The sequence below is a fragment of the Scomber japonicus genome, chromosome 22, assembly GCF_027409825.1.
Source record: "Scomber japonicus isolate fScoJap1 chromosome 22, fScoJap1.pri, whole genome shotgun sequence".
NCBI lineage: Eukaryota > Metazoa > Chordata > Actinopteri > Scombriformes > Scombridae > Scomber > Scomber japonicus.
Window position 1 is genome coordinate 1,452,813 of NC_070599.1, and position 14,503 is coordinate 1,467,315.

Sequence of the window (14,503 nt, forward strand, 5' to 3'; positions counted from 1 at the left end):
TGTTTTGGATGGAAGCTGCTCTTATGGAGCAGGGCATGAGTGTCTGTGTCTTTGAAGAAGACTCTAACATCCAAATGCAGGTGAGTAAGGAAAAGAGGTCCCGTAAATGTGGTGGTGTCTAAAAAGTCAACAGAGGAGGGGTGTGTGGTGGCTTTGAGTTTGATGGATGGGTTATGGTTGTTGAGAGTGTTTAACATATAATGAATAATACAGAGGTGTCTAATACAGAGCACATGTAAAAGGGAAGGCATGATATCCTAAACCCAGACTGAAAAACTTGGCTATACTAGTCATAAGAGCTTATGTAAACACATATTAGTATTTACAGTAGGAGAAATTTACACTTTATGTGCCAAGATGTACAGATGAAGTTACAATAAATGCATTACATTTATGAGATCACTTGTCATACACAGGAGGGAATAAGGGCGGGCCCCAGAGCCGAGTCCCAAGGGCGAAGCGGGAGGCACAGGCCGGGTTAGGCAAAGAGGATTTGGGACTGCTGCCAGTGACACGCTCCATCCCTCCACACCCTGATTGGGACCCGTGCTCCAGGAACCACACCCGAGACTCCATGTGAATAGACATTATGATATACTTTTATTGTGCAAACAGTGGGATAATTACCCTCAAAGGCAGAGCAGTAGACACATCACACAATGAAAAATAATGCACTCTTCTGATAAATCAGACCTAATTGACACCCAGGGGCCAGGGCTGTGGCCATTCACATGTAGAAAGAAAGAAAAAATGATGTTTAGAAGGGACAATATTAGCTTGAGACCGAATTAGGCTAGGGGAGAACTGGTTGTGTTTAGAGAAAAGTACAGGTAGTCTGTAAATAGGAGCACCAAACCCAAGCGCCAGCGGTTAGGTTTAGACAAGGGGCCTGTAACAGTTAAGTTTAGGCAGGAAGCCAGTATCAGCCTGGGAAAGTAAGAGGGTTAAGTTGAGGCACTAATCCCTGACATTTAGGCTCAGGCAAGAATCCTGTGTCCGCCTCAGGAAGTAAAAGGTTGAGTTGAGGGGAAAGCCCTGTGACAAAAAAGGAAGCAATTTGCCTTAGACTGTAAAACAGACTGTGAGGCCGTCTGTGGTATATGTTCTTTTAATTGAGATTTGACCAAACGATCTTGTACATTTTCATTCTCCTTCCTGTAGGCCGCAATCATCCTCAGGTCTAAAGGAGGTTGTTGTTCACTAATTGTGTTAATTAAATTGTTTCTGATGTGTTGCACCAGGGCCACTGTAGACTGTGAAAATGTGGTGACAAAAGGAATGGCTATAGAGACTGGGATCGGCTTTGTGAGCTGGAAAACCCTGAAGCAGGCTCTCAGGAAGGTCCTGGAGTACCCTCTGCTGGTCAAGGTGGTGAAGAGCACCTTAGTGGCCTCCCTAAAGTCTTCCTGCCCAGTGCAGATCCTTTGGAACCTGAGCAACTGTGACTTGATGAGACCTGCAAAAGGTGTGTTTTGGATGGAAGCTGCTCTTATGGAGCAGGGCATAAGTGTCTGTGTCTTTGAAGAAGACTCTAACATCCAAATGCAGGTGAGTAAGGAAAAGAGGTCCCTTAAATGTGGTGGTGTCTAAAAAGTCGACAGAGGAGGGGTGTGTGGTGGCTTTGAGTTTGATGGATGGGTTATGGTTGTTGAGAGTGTTAAAACATATAATGAATAATACAGAGGTGTCTAATACAGAGCACATGTAAAAGGGAAGGCATGATATCCTAAACCCAGACTGAAAAACTTGACTATACTAGTCATAAGAGCTTATATAAACACATATTAGTATTTACAGTAGGAGAAATTTACACTTTATGTGCCAAGATGTACAGATGAAGTTACAATAAATGCATTACATTCATGAGATCACTTGTCATACACAGGAGGGAATAAGGGCGGGCCCCAGAGCCGAGTCCCAAGGGCGAAGCGGGAGGCACAGGCCGGGTTAGGTGAAGAGGATTTGGGACTGCTGCCAGTAACACGCTCCATCCCTCCACACCCTGATTGGGACCCGTGCTCCAGGAACCACACCCGAGACTCCATGTGAATAGACATTATGATATACTTTTATTGTACAAACAGTGGGATAATTACCCTCAAAGGCAGAGCAGTAGACACATCACACAATGAAAAATAATACACTCTTCTGATAAATCAGACCTAATTGACACCCAGGGGCCAGGGCTGTGGCCATTCACATGTAGTAAGAAAGAAAAAAATGATGTTTTTAGGGGGGACAATATTAGCTTGAGACCGAATTAGGCTAGGGGAGAACTGGTTGTGTTTAGAGAAAAGTACAGGTAATCTGTAAATAGGAGCACTAAACCCAAGCGCCAGCGGTTAGGTTTAGACAAGGGGCTGTAACAGTTAAGTTTAGGCAGGAAGCCAGTATCAGCCTGGGAAAGTAAGAGGGTTAAGTTGAGGCACTAATCCCTGACATTTAGGTTCAGGCAAGAATCCTGTGTCCGCCTCAGGAAGTAAAAGGTTGAGTTGAGGGGAAAGCCCTGTGACAAAAAAGGAAGCAATTTGCCTTAGACTGTAAAACAGACTGTGAGGCAGTCTGTGGTATATGTTTTTTTAATTGAGATTTGACCAAACGATCTTGTAAATTTTCATTCTCCTTCCTGTAGGCCGCAATCATCCTCAGGTCTAAAGGAGGTTGTTGTTCACTAATTGTGTTAATTAAATTGTTTCTGATGTGTTGCACCAGGGCCACTGTAGACTGTGAAAATGTGGTGACAAAAGGAATGGCTATAGAGACTGGGATCGGCTTTGTGAGCTGGAAAACCCTGAAGCAGGCTCTCAGGAAGGTCCTGGAGTACCCTCTGCTGGTCAAGGTGGTGAAGGTCACCTTAGTGGCCTCCCTAAAGTCTTCCTGCCCAGTGCAGATCCTTTGGAACCTGAGCAACTGTGACTTGATGAGACCTGCAAAAGGTGTGTTGTGGATGGAAGCTGCTCTTATGGAGCAGGGCATGAGTGTCTGTGTCTTTGAAGAAGACTCTAACATCCAAATGCAGGTGAGTAAGGAAAAGAGGTCCCTTAAATGTGGTGGTGTCTAAAAAGTCGACAGAGGAGGTTTGTGTGGTGGCTTTGAGTTTGATGGATGGGTTATGGTTGTTGAGAGTGTTAAAACATATAATGAATAATACAGAGGTGTCTAATACAGAGCACATGTAAAAGGGAAGGCATGATATCCTAAACCCAGACTGAAAAACTTGGCTATACTAGTCATAAGAGCTTATGTAAACACATATTAGTATTTACAGTAGGAGAAATTTACACTTTATGTGCCAAGATGTACAGATGAAGTTACAATAAATGCATTACATTTATGAGATCACTTGTCATACACAGGAGGGAATAAGGGCGGGCCCCAGAGCCGAGTCCCAAGGGCGAAGCGGGAGGCACAGGCCGGGTTAGGCAAAGAGGATTTGGGACTGCTGCCAGTGACACGCTCCATCCCTCCACACCCTGATTGGGACCCGTGCTCCAGGAACCACACCCGAGACTCCATGTGAATAGACATTATGATATACTTTTATTGTGCAAACAGTGGGATAATTACCCTCAAAGGCAGAGCAGTAGACACATCACACAATGAAAAATAATGCACTCTTCTGATAAATCAGACCTAATTGACACCCAGGGGCCAGGGCTGTGGCCATTCACATGTAGAAAGAAAGAAAAAATGATGTTTAGAGGGGACAATATTAGCTTGAGACCGAATTAGGCTAGGGGAGAACTGGTTGTGTTTAGAGAAAAGTACAGGTAGTCTGTAAATAGGAGCACCAAACCCAAGCGCCAGCGGTTAGGTTTAGACAAGGGGCCTGTAACAGTTAAGTTTAGGCAGGAAGCCAGTATCAGCCTGGGAAAGTAAGAGGGTTAAGTTGAGGCACTAATCCCTGACATTTAGGTTCAGGCAAGAATCCTGTGTCCGCCTCAGGAAGTAAAAGGTTGAGTTGAGGGGAAAGCCCTGTGACAAAAAAGGAAGCAATTTGCCTTAGACTGTAAAACAGACTGTGAGGCCGTCTGTGGTATATGTTCTTTTAATTGAGATTTGACCAAACGATCTTGTACATTTTCATTCTCCTTCCTGTAGGCCGCAATCATCCTCAGGTCTAAAGGAGGTTGTTGTTCACTAATTGTGTTAATTAAATTGTTTCTGATGTGTTGCACCAGGGCCACTGTAGACTGTGAAAATGTGGTGACAAAAGGAATGGCTATAGAGACTGGGATCGGCTTTGTGAGCTGGAAAACCCTGAAGCAGGCTCTCAGGAAGGTCCTGGAGTACCCTCTGCTGGTCAAGGTGGTGAAGGTCACCTTAGTGGCCTCCCTAAAGTCTTCCTGCCCAGTGCAGATCCTTTGGAACCTGAGCAACTGTGACTTGATGAGACCTGCAAAAGGTGTGTTTTGGATGGAAGCTGCTCTTATGGAGCAGGGCATGAGTGTCTGTGTCTTTGAAGAAGACTCTAACATCCAAATGCAGGTGAGTAAGGAAAAGAGGTCCCTTAAATGTGGTGGTGTCTAAAAAGTCGACAGAGGAGGGGTGTGTGGTGGCTTTGAGTTTGATGGATGGGTTATGGTTGTTGAGAGTGTTTAACATATAATGAATAATACAGAGGTGTCTAATACAGAGCACATGTAAAAGGGAAGGCGTGATATCCTAAACCCAGACTGAAAAACTTGACTAAACTAGTCATAAGAGCTTATGTAAACACATATTAGTATTTACAGTAGGAGAAATTTACACTTTATGTGCCAAGATGTACAGATGAAGTTACAATAAATGCATTACATTCATGAGATCACTTGTCATACACAGGAGGGAATAAGGGCGGGCCCCAGAGCCGAGTCCCAAGGGCGAAGCGGGAGGCACAGGCCGGGTTAGGTGAAGAGGATTTGGGACTGCTGCCAGTAACACGCTCCATCCCTCCACACCCTGATTGGGACCCGTGCTCCAGGAACCACACCCGAGACTCCATGTGAATAGACATTATGATATACTTTTATTGTACAAACAGTGGGATAATTACCCTCAAAGGCAGAGCAGTAGACACATCACACAATGAAAAATAATACACTCTTCTGATAAATCAGACCTAATTGACACCCAGGGGCCAGGGCTGTGGCCATTCACATGTAGTAAGAAAGAAAAAAATGATGTTTTTAGGGGGGACAATATTAGCTTGAGACCGAATTAGGCTAGGGGAGAACTGGTTGTGTTTAGAGAAAAGTACAGGTAATCTGTAAATAGGAGCACTAAACCCAAGCGCCAGCGGTTAGGTTTAGACAAGGGGCTGTAACAGTTAAGTTTAGGCAGGAAGCCAGTATCAGCCTGGGAAAGTAAGAGGGTTAAGTTGAGGCACTAATCCCTGACATTTAGGTTCAGGCAAGAATCCTGTGTCCGCCTCAGGAAGTAAAAGGTTGAGTTGAGGGGAAAGCCCTGTGACAAAAAAGGAAGCAATTTGCCTTAGACTGTAAAACAGACTGTGAGGCAGTCTGTGGTATATGTTTTTTTAATTGAGATTTGACCAAACGATCTTGTAAATTTTCATTCTCCTTCCTGTAGGCCGCAATCATCCTCAGGTCTAAAGGAGGTTGTTGTTCACTAATTGTGTTAATTAAATTGTTTCTGATGTGTTGCACCAGGGCCACTGTAGACTGTGAAAATGTGGTGACAAAAGGAATGGCTATAGAGACTGGGATCGGCTTTGTGAGCTGGAAAACCCTGAAGCAGGCTCTCAGGAAGGTCCTGGAGTACCCTCTGCTGGTCAAGGTGGTGAAGGTCACCTTAGTGGCCTCCCTAAAGTCTTCCTGCCCAGTGCAGATCCTTTGGAACCTGAGCAACTGTGACTTGATGAGACCTGCAAAAGGTGTGTTTTGGATGGAAGCTGCTCTTATGGAGCAGGGCATGAGTGTCTGTGTCTTTGAAGAAGACTCTAACATCCAAATGCAGGTGAGTAAGGAAAAGAGGTCCCTTAAATGTGGTGGTGTCTAAAAAGTCGACAGAGGAGGGATGTGTGGTGGCTTTGAGTTTGATGGATGGGTTATGGTTGTTGAGAGTGTTAAAACATATAATGAATAATACAGAGGTGTCTAATACAGAGCACATGTAAAAGGGAAGGCATGATATCCTAAACCCAGACTGAAAAACTTGACTATACTAGTCATAAGAGCTTATATAAACACATATTAGTATTTACAGTAGGAGAAATTTACACTTTATGTGCCAAGATGTACAGATGAAGTTACAATAAATGCATTACATTCATGAGATCACTTGTCATACACAGGAGGGAATAAGGGCGGGCCCCAGAGCCGAGTCCCAAGGGCGAAGCGGGAGGCACAGGCCGGGTTAGGCGAAGAGGATTTGGGACTGCTGCCAGTAACACGCTCCATCCCTCCACACCCTGATTGGGACCCGTTCTCCAGGAACCACACCCGAGACTCCATGTGAATAGACATTATGATATACTTTTATTGTACAAACAGTGGGATAATTACCCTCAAAGGCAGAGCAGTAGACACATCACACAATGAAAAATAATACACTCTTCTGATAAATCAGACCTAATTGACACCCAGGGGCCAGGGCTGTGGCCATTCACATGTAGTAAGAAAGAAAAAAATGATGTTTAGGGGGGACAATATTAGCTTGAGACCGAATTAGGCTAGGGGAGAACTGGTTGTGTTTAGAGAAAAGTACAGGTAATCTGTAAATAGGAGCACTAAACCCAAACGCCCGCGGTTAGGTTTAGACAAGGGGCCTGTAACAGTTAAGTTTAGGCAGGAAGCCAGTATCAGCCTGGGAAAGTAAGAGGGTTAAGTTGAGGCACTAATCCCTGACATTTAGGTTCAGGCAAGAATCCTGTGTCCGCCTCAGGAAGTAAAAGGTTGAGTTGAGGGGAAAGCCCTGTGACAAAAAAGGAAGCAATTTGCCTTAGACTGTAAAACAGACTGTGAGGCAGTCTGTGGTATATGTTTTTTTAATTGAGATTTGACCAAACGATCTTGTAAATTTTCATTCTCCTTCCTGTAGGCCGCAATCATCCTCAGGTCTAAAGGAGGTTGTTGTTCACTAATTGTGTTAATTAAATTGTTTCTGATGTGTTGCACCAGGGCCACTGTAGACTGTGAAAATGTGGTGACAAAAGGAATGGCTATAGAGACTGGGATCGGCTTTGTGAGCTGGAAAATCTGAAGCCGGCTCTCAGGAAGGTCCTGGAGTACCCTCTGCTGGTCAAGGTGGTGAAGGTCACCTTAGTGGCCTCCCTAAAGTCTTCCTGCCCAGTGCAGATCCTTTGGAACCTGAGCAACTGTGACTTGATGAGACCTGCAAAAGGTGTGTTTTGGATGGAAGCTGCTCTTATGGAGCAGGGCATGAGTGTTTGTGTCTTTGAAGAAGACTCTAACATCCAAATGCAGGTGAGTAAGGAAAAGAGGTCCCTTAAATGTGGTGGTGTCTAAAAAGTCGACAGAGGAGGGGTGTGTGGTGGCTTTGAGTTTGATGGATGGGTTATGATTGTTGAGAGTGTTTAACATATAATGAATAATACTGAGGTGTTTTTTTTTTTTTTTTTTTTTTTTTAAAGTATATTTTTTCGGGCTTTATGCCTTTAATGTACAGGACAGTGGAGATAGACAGGAAACAGGCAGAGAGAGAGGGGAATGACACGCAAGACAAAACCGCTCGGCTCGGTACTCGAACCAAGGTCACCTGCAATGAGGACTGTAGCCTCAACACATGGGGCGGGAGCGCTACCTGCTGAGCTATGCTCAACCCCATACAGAGGTGTCTAATACAGAGTACATGTAAAAGGGAAGGCATGATATCCTAAACCCAGACTGAAAAACTTGACTATACTAGTCATAAGAGCTTATGTACACACATATTAGTATTTACAGTAGGAGAAATTTACACTTTATGTGCCGAGATGTACAGATGAAGTTACAATAAATGCATTAAATTCATGAGATCACTTGTCATACACAGGAGAGAATAAGGGCGGGCCCCAGAGCCGAGTCCCAAGGGCGAAGCGGGAGGCACAGGCCGGGTTAGGCGAAGAGGATTTGGGACTGCTGCCAGTGACACACTCCATCCCTCCACACCCTGATTGGGACCCGTGCTCCAGGAACCACACCCGAGACTCCATGTGAATAGACATTGTGATATACTTTTATTGTGCAAACAGTGGGATAATAACCCTCAAAGGCAGAGCAGTAGACACATCACACAATGAAAAATAATACACTCTTCTGATAAATCAGACCAAATTGACACCCAGGGGCCAGGGCTGTGGCCATTCACATGTAGAAAGAAAGAAAAAATGATGTTTAGGGGGGACAATATTAGCTTGAGACCGAATTAGGCTAGGGTAGAACTGGTTGTGTTTAGAGAAAAGTACAGGTAGTCTGTAAATAGGAGCACTAAACCCAAGCGCCAGCGGTTAGGTTTAGACAAGGGGCCTGTAACAGTTAAGTTTAGGCAGGAAGCCAGTATCAGCCTGGGAAAGTAAGAGGGTTAAGTTGAGGCACTAATCCCTGACATTTAGGTTCAGGCAAGAATCCTGTGTCCGCCTCAGGAAGTAAAAGGTTGAGTTGAGGGGAAAGCCCTGTGACAAAAAAGGAAGCAATTTGCCTTAGACTGTAAAACAGACTGTGAGGCCGTCTGTGGTATATGTTCTTTTAATTGAGATTTGACCAAACGATCTTGTACATTTTCATTCTCCTTCCTGTAGGCCGCAATCATCCTCAGGTCTAAAGGAGGTTGTTGTTCACTAATTGTGTTAATTAAATTGTTTCTGATGTGTTGCACCAGGGCCACTGTAGACTGTGAAAATGTGGTGACAAAAGGAATGGCTATAGAGACTGGGATCGGCTTTGTGAGCTGGAAAACCCTGAAGCAGGCTCTCAGGAAGGTCCTGGAGTACCCTCTGCTGGTCAAGGTGGTGAAGGTCATCTTAGTGGCCTCCCTAAAGTCTTCCTGCCCAGTCCAGATCCTTTGGAACCTGAGCAACTGTGACTTGATGAGACCTGCAAAAAGTGTGTTTTGGATGGAAGCTGCTCTTATGGAGCAGGGCATGAGTGTCTGTGTCTTTGAAGAAGACTCTAACATCCAAATGCAGGTGAGTAAGGAAAAGAGGTCCCTTAAATGTGGTGGTGTCTAAAAAGTCGACAGAGGAGGGGTGTGTGGTGGCTTTGAGTTTGATGGATGGGTTATGGTTGTTGAGAGTGTTAAAACATATAATGAATAATACAGAGGTGTCTAATACAGAGCACATGTAAAAGGGAAGGCATGATATCCTAAACCCAGACTGAAAAACTTGACTATACTAGTCATAAGAGCTTATATAAACACATATTAGTATTTACAGTAGGAGAAATTTACACTTTATGTGCCAAGATGTACAGATGAAGTTACAATAAATGCATTACATTCATGAGATCACTTGTCATACACAGGAGGGAATAAGGGCGGGCCCCAGAGCCGAGTCCCAAGGGCGAAGCGGGAGGCACAGGCCGGGTTAGGTGAAGAGGATTTGGGACTGCTGCCAGTAACACGCTCCATCCCTCCACACCCTGATTGGGACCCGTTCTCCAGGAACCACACCCGAGACTCCATGTGAATAGACATTATGATATACTTTTATTGTACAAACAGTGGGATAATTACCCTCAAAGGCAGAGCAGTAGACACATCACACAATGAAAAATAATACACTCTTCTGATAAATCAGACCTAATTGACACCCAGGAGCCAGGGCTGTGGCCATTCACATGTAGTAAGAAAGAAAAAAATGATGTTTAGGGGGGACAATATTAGCTTGAGACCGAATTAGGCTAGGGGAGAACTGGTTGTGTTTAGAGAAAAGTACAGGTAATCTGTAAATAGGAGCACTAAACCCAAGCGCCAGCGGTTAGGTTTAGACAAGGGGCTGTAACAGTTAAGTTTAGGCAGGAAGCCAGTATCAGCCTGGGAAAGTAAGAGGGTTAAGTTGAGGCACTAATCCCTGACATTTAGGTTCAGGCAAGAATCCTGTGTCCGCCTCAGGAAGTAAAAGGTTGAGTTGAGGGGAAAGCCCTGTGACAAAAAAGGAAGCAATTTGCCTTAGACTGTAAAACAGACTGTGAGGCAGTCTGTGGTATATGTTTTTTTAATTGAGATTTGACCAAACGATCTTGTAAATTTTCATTCTCCTTCCTGTAGGCCGCAATCATCCTCAGGTCTAAAGGAGGTTGTTGTTCACTAATTGTGTTAATTAAATTGTTTCTGATGTGTTGCACCAGGGCCACTGTAGACTGTGAAAATGTGGTGACAAAAGGAATGGCTATAGAGACTGGGATCGGCTTTGTGAGCTGGAAAACCCTGAAGCCGGCTCTCAGGAAGGTCCTGGAGTACCCTCTGCTGGTCAAGGTGGTGAAGGTCACCTTAGTGGCCTCCCTAAAGTCTTCCTGCCCAGTGCAGATCCTTTGGAACCTGAGCAACTGTGACTTGATGAGACCTGCAAAAGGTGTGTTTTGGATGGAAGCTGCTCTTATGGAGCAGGGCATGTGTGTTTGTGTCTTTGAAGAAGACTCTAACATCCAAATGCAGGTGAGTAAGGAAAAGAGGTCCCTTAAATGTGGTGGTGTCTAAAAAGTCGACAGAGGAGGGGTGTGTGGTGGCTTTGAGTTTGATGGATGGGTTATGATTGTTGAGAGTGTTTAACATATAATGAATAATACTGAGGTGTTTTTTTTTTTTTTTTTTTTTTTTAAAGTATATTTTTTCGGGCTTTATGCCTTTAATGTACAGGACAGTGGAGATAGACAGGAAACAGGCAGAGAGAGAGGGGAATGACACGCAAGACAAAACCGCTCGGCTCGGGACTCGAACCAAGGTCACCTGCAATGAGGACTGTAGCCTCAACACATGGGGCGGGAGCGCTACCTGCTGAGCTATGCTCAACCCCATACAGAGGTGTCTAATACAGAGTACATGTAAAAGGGAAGGCATGATATCCTAAACCCAGACTGAAAAACTTGACTATACTAGTATAAGAGCTTATGTACACACATATTAGTATTTACAGTAGGAGAAATTTACACTTTATGTGCCAAGATGTACAGATGAAGTTACAATAAATGCATTAAATTCATGAGATCACTTGTCATACACAGGAGAGAATAAGGGCGGGCCCCAGAGCCGAGTCCCAAGGGCGAAGCGGGAGGCACAGGCCGGGTTAGGCGAAGAGGATTTGGGACTGCTGCCAGTGACACACTCCATCCCTCCACACCCTGATTGGGACCCGTGCTCCAGGAACCACACCCGAGACTCCATGTGAATAGACATTGTGATATACTTTTATTGTGCAAACAGTGGGATAATAACCCTCAAAGGCAGAGCAGTAGACACATCACACAATGAAAAATAATACACTCTTCTGATAAATCAGACCAAATTGACACCCAGGGGCCAGGGCTGTGGCCATTCACATGTAGAAAGAAAGAAAAAATGATGTTTAGGGGGGACAATATTAGCTTGAGACCGAATTAGGCTAGGGTAGAACTGGTTGTGTTTAGAGAAAAGTACAGGTAGTCTGTAAATAGGAGCACTAAACCCAAGCGCCAGCGGTTAGGTTTAGACAAGGGGCCTGTAACAGTTAAGTTTAGGCAGGAAGCCAGTATCAGCCTGGGAAAGTAAGAGGGTTAAGTTGAGGCACTAATCCCTGACATTTAGGTTCAGGCAAGAATCCTGTGTCCGCCTCAGGAAGTAAAAGGTTGAGTTGAGGGGAAAGCCCTGTGACAAAAAAGGAAGCAATTTGCCTTAGACTGTAAAACAGACTGTGAGGCCGTCTGTGGTATATGTTCTTTTAATTGAGATTTGACCAAACGATCTTGTACATTTTCATTCTCCTTCCTGTAGGCCGCAATCATCCTCAGGTCTAAAGGAGGTTGTTGTTCACTAATTGTGTTAATTAAATTGTTTCTGATGTGTTGCACCAGGGCCACTGTAGACTGTGAAAATGTGGTGACAAAAGGAATGGCTATAGAGACTGGGATCGGCTTTGTGAGCTGGAAAACCCTGAAGCAGGCTCTCAGGAAGGTCCTGGAGTACCCTCTGCTGGTCAAGGTGGTGAAGGTCATCTTAGTGGCCTCCCTAAAGTCTTCCTGCCCAGTGCAGATCCTTTGGAACCTGAGCAACTGTGACTTGATGAGACCTGCAAAAGGTGTGTTTTGGATGGAAGCTGCTCTTATGGAGCAGGGCATGAGTGTCTGTGTCTTTGAAGAAGACTCTAACATCCAAATGCAGGTGAGTAAGGAAAAGAGGTCCCTTAAATGTGGTGGTGTCTAAAAAGTCGACAGAGGAGGGGTGTGTGGTGGCTTTGAGTTTGATGGATGGGTTATGGTTGTTGAGAGTGTTAAAACATATAATGAATAATACAGAGGTGTCTAATACAGAGCACATGTAAAAGGGAAGGCATGATATCCTAAACCCAGACTGAAAAACTTGACTATACTAGTCATAAGAGCTTATATAAACACATATTAGTATTTACAGTAGGAGAAATTTACACTTTATGTGCCAAGATGTACAGATGAAGTTACAATAAATGCATTACATTCATGAGATCACTTGTCATACACAGGAGGGAATAAGGGCGGGCCCCAGAGCCGAGTCCCAAGGGCGAAGCGGGAGGCACAGGCCGGGTTAGGTGAAGAGGATTTGGGACTGCTGCCAGTAACACGCTCCATCCCTCCACACCCTGATTGGGACCCGTTCTCCAGGAACCACACCCGAGACTCCATGTGAATAGACATTATGATATACTTTTATTGTACAAACAGTGGGATAATTACCCTCAAAGGCAGAGCAGTAGACACATCACACAATGAAAAATAATACACTCTTCTGATAAATCAGACCTAATTGACACCCAGGGGCCAGGGCTGTGGCCATTCACATGTAGTAAGAAAGAAAAAAATGATGTTTAGGGGGGACAATATTAGCTTGAGACCGAATTAGGCTAGGGGAGAACAGGTTGTGTTTAGAGAAAAGTACAGGTAATGTGTAAATAGGAGCACTAAACCCAAGCGCCAGCGGTTAGGTTTAGACAAGGGGCCTGTAACAGTTAAGTTTAGGCAGGAAGCCAGTATCAGCCTGGGAAAGTAAGAGGGTTAAGTTGAGGCACTAATCCCTGACATTTAGGTTCAGGCAAGAATCCTGTGTCCGCCTCAGGAAGTAAAAGGTTGAGTTGAGGGGAAAGCCCTGTGACAAAAAAGGAAGCAATTTGCCTTAGACTGTAAAACAGACTGTGAGGCAGTCTGTGGTATATGTTTTTTTAATTGAGATTTGACCAAACGATCTTGTAAATTTTCATTCTCCTTCCTGTAGGCCGCAATCATCCTCAGGTCTAAAGGAGGTTGTTGTTCACTAATTGTGTTAATTAAATTGTTTCTGATGTGTTGCACCAGGGCCACTGTAGACTGTGAAAATGTGGTGACAAAAGGAATGGCTATAGAGACTGGGATCGGCTTTGTGAGCTGGAAAACCCTGAAGCCGGCTCTCAGGAAGGTCCTGGAGTACCCTCTGCTGGTCAAGGTGGTGAAGGTCACCTTAGTGGCCTCCCTAAAGTCTTCCTGCCCAGTGCAGATCCTTTGGAACCTGAGCAACTGTGACTTGATGAGACCTGCAAAAGGTGTGTTTTGGATGGAAGCTGCTCTTATGGAGCAGGGCATGAGTGTTTGTGTCTTTGAAGAAGACTCTAACATCCAAATGCAGGTGAGTAAGGAAAAGAGGTCCCTTAAATGTGGTGGTGTCTAAAAAGTCGACAGAGGAGGGGTGTGTGGTGGCTTTGAGTTTGATGGATGGGTTATGATTGTTGAGAGTGTTTAACATATAATGAATAATACTGAGGTGTTTTTTTTTTTTTTTTTTTTTTTTTTAAAGTATATTTTTTCGGGCTTTATGCCTTTAATGTACAGGACAGTGGAGATAGACAGGAAACAGGCAGAGAGAGAGGGGAATGACACGCAAGACAAAACCGCTCGGCTCGGGACTCGAACCAAGGTCACCTGCAATGAGGACTGTAGCCTCAACACATGGGGCGGGAGCGCTACCTGCTGAGCTATGCTCAACCCCATACAGAGGTGTCTAATACAGAGTACATGTAAAAGGGAAGGCATGATATCCTAAACCCAGACTGAAAAACTTGACTATACTAGTCATAAGAGCTTATGTACACACATATTAGTATTTACAGTAGGAGAAATTTACACTTTATGTGCCAAGATGTACAGATGAAGTTACAATAAATGCATTAAATTCATGAGATCACTTGTCATACACAGGAGAGAATAAGGGCGGGCCCCAGAGCCGAGTCCCAAGGGCGAAGCGGGAGGCACAGGCCGGGTTAGGCGAAGAGGATTTGGGACTGCTGCCAGTGACACACTCCATCCCTCCACACCCTGATTGGGACCCGTGCTCCAGGAACCACACCCGAGACTCCATGTGAATAGAC